We start from the raw sequence: 3,478 nt of genomic DNA on the forward strand, positions 1-3,478 counted from the left end.
CTGATATAGTCGCTTTTAATAGGAATAAGTGGATGTTGTTCCCTTGAACATCATTTCATGTCTAAAATCTGTTTCCTTTTAAGGCGAACAGTGTCTCTTGTAGTATTAAGGAGATTTTGCGCAAGTACATTTTAGCGTTCTGTAAGTCTGTTCTTATATTTAGTGGTGTATGAATTTACTGTTTCCTTTATTGTATCTATTTGCAGGGGTTCATGGATTTCTGAGTTCCGAATAAACCATGGCGCGTTTGTTAGAGTTCTGAGCACATTGTTTTGGAACCTTTGCAGGATTTCTATGTTTGAGTTACTTGCGGAGCTCCAGAGAGATTCTTTGCCATAGGTCCAGATCGGCTTAGTAATACTTTTGTACACAAGTAGTTTATTGGTCAAAGATAGCTGTGAGTTACGACCTATCAGCCACAGCAGGCCTTTAAATTTCATATTCGCTTCACTCTTTTTTGCTTTGATGTGCTTGGCCCATGTGAGTCGCTTGTCCAGGTGCATACCAAGATATTTTACACAGTCGCTTTTTGGCAGCACTTCACCTCCTAAGTGCACTGGCGAGCATTCTTTTCGTCTCAAGGTGAAAGCTATGTGTATCGATTTTGTGCTACTGGATTCTATTCTCCATTTGTTCAGCCATTTATTTTGTTAAATTGAACTTGGAGTTTTTCAGATACCTTCTCTGGGTCGCTATCACTAGCAAGGCATGCCGTATCGTCTGCTAAGGTAGCTGTTTCCACTTCTTCAGTCTGAGGGAGATCTGCTGTGTACAGTGTATATAGCATTGGTCCTACCACTGAGCCCTGGGGTACTGACGCTTGGATGTCATATAGTTCAGATGTCTCTTCTTCATATTTTACTTGGAACTTTCTGTTGGTCAAGTACGATCTCATAATCATGTAATAAGAGTTGGGTAGCAGTGTTTTGAGCTTGTACAGCAATCCCTTGTGCCAGACTCTGTCAAAGGCTTGCTGGACGTCCAGGAATACTGCAGAACAGTACTGTTTCTTTTCAAGCGACTGTCTTATTTTGTGGACAACTCGGTGCACTTGATCTACGGTCGAATGTCCTGTTCGAAATCCAAATTGGTGGTCGGGTACTAGTTTGCCTTTTTCAAGAATAGGTTGTAGTCTGCTGAGATATAGCTTTTCGAACACCTTTGACAGGATCGGGAGAAGACTGATAGGTCTATATGAACTTAGTTCTGTTGGAGGTTTACCTGGTTTGGGTATCATAATTATCTGTGATACTTTCCAAAGCTCTGGAAAATATTGGATTCTGAATATTGCGTTAATTAGCATTGTTAAATACACAATTGCTTTTTTTGGCAGCCTTTTAAGTATTTCGGCAGTAATGAGATCAAATCCTGGCGCCTTTTTGTTTTCTAGGCGTAATATTGTTTTGTAAACTTCTTTTGGTGTTACAAGTTTAAGTGGGGGACTTAGTTGTTGGTCATTCGCAAGGAATGCATCAATCTCACGTTCAAAATCTATATCATCAGATACGTTTGGCTTAAACACCTGACTTAAATGGTGGGCAAATAGTTCAGCTTTTTCTTTAGCTCGGCGGATCCATGGACCATTTGGTGGTTTTAGTGGCGGTATACATTGTTGCGGCCTTTTAAGGTCTTTCGTAATTTTCCATAATGAATAATTATCCTTCTTTAATGCTGAAAGAGATGAGATTTTTTCTTTGAACATACTGTCTCTATTTTCCCTAATCATTGTTTTGAGCTCTCTTGCTGCTTTTAGATAAAGAGCTTTATGTCCTGCACGTCGGCTCAGTTGCCACCGTCTACGAAGTCGTCTTTTTTCTTGTAATTTGAGGCGAATTAAGTAGGGTATATTTTGAAGAGATTCAGTAGGTTTTAGATTCGGTGTAGCGCGCCAGGCAGCTGTTTGTATCGCGTTGGTGATATAGAAGGTTGCCTTCTCAATATCGTCTTCAGTTTTCAACTTCACATTGAGATCAATGATATCTTCAAGGTGTTCAGAGAATGCGTTCCAGTCAGTTTTTTTATTGTACAATACGGGTTTAGATTTTTTATAGATAGCTGTTGCGCTAATAGTTGCTATAACAGGACTGTGGTCAGATAGGCAGTCGGCCGATGATTCCACTTCCACATATACATGGGATAATCCTTTGGTTACATAAAAGTCAAGAAGATCTGGTGTTCTATTCATATCTGTAGGCCAATAAGTAGGTTCCCCTGTTGATAGTGATGAGAGCTGAAGTTTTTCTAGGCATTTTTTTAGTTCTCGGCCACGAGTAGTGGCTAATCTAGAGCCCCAGTGTGGGTGTTTACAGTTCCAGTCTCCGCCACAAATGTACTTATGTCCAAGAGCCATGAAGTAAGTAGTGAGCATATCTTCTTTCAGTTTATGTTTTGGGGGGCAGTAGATGGCACTTATATTAATGGGACCCATGTTTGTTTCCACGGTAATTGTAGTTGCCTGGAGATATTCCTCTCTAAATTTGCTATGTAGGTGGTGCTTTATGTTCTTTTTTATGATGACAGCAGTTCCTCCATTTGATGTGTTTCCGGGATGGTTTGTTGTGCATATATTATATTCGTTATATTTCACCGACTTTTGGTCATTAAGGTGTGTTTCAGATATGAGCGCAATGTCTATCTTGTTTATCTTGATCAACGTTTCTAGGTCATATTGGTTTGGGACCAGACCGTTGATATTAAGGGTAATAATACGCAATGAGGTCATTATTATTTATTTTCTACGAGTTTGGTGATGAGGGCTAGCATTGAACCCACGAGTGCTATTAGTTGGTCTATCTTTTCAGCTTGTTTACAGATCAGTTCTTCTAGATTATTATATCTACGATTTTCTTCAGGTGTTTGGTGGTAACTGTGGTCAGATCCAGATATATCTTTGCGATGTGTTCTCTGCGACCTTTCTTGGTCGTCTGTATTCTTATTGTCTTGTTGTTGTTGTCCTGATTTTCTTTTTGATTTGTCAATCCAATTTTGCGTGTTGTTCTTAGTTTTTTCGTAAGTTTTTGTGTCATTGCTCGCTTTTTTCGCCGGTGTTTTGTTTTGGGAGGATTTGTTAATGATGTCATTATATCTGTGGGGTCCATAGTTCGTTTCAAGAGTTGGTATTTTGTCTTATAGGTTTTCCGTTCTTGGTATCATTTTGCTTTCATTTTCTACTAGAGGTCGGGTTTTATGGTGTGGTGTTTGTTTAAGCAATTTTATCTTTTTTCTCGATAGTATTTCTTTATATACTTGACATCCTTTATAACTAGCTGGATGAGCACCAGAGCATAACGCACATACAGCCGGTGTATTTTTGTCAATTATACAAGATGTTGTTTTGTGTGGACCCATTTCACACATCTGTACGGCCTCATGCAATTGTTTTTTGTATGTCCGTATTGTTGGCATCTATTGCATTGGACTACTGTGATAGTTGGTTTTCTAGGATCTTCAATTGTGACTACTTGATTGTAGATGTATC

Source organism: Aricia agestis, chromosome 6 (assembly GCF_905147365.1).
Source record: "Aricia agestis chromosome 6, ilAriAges1.1, whole genome shotgun sequence".
Taxonomy (NCBI): domain Eukaryota; kingdom Metazoa; phylum Arthropoda; class Insecta; order Lepidoptera; family Lycaenidae; genus Aricia; species Aricia agestis.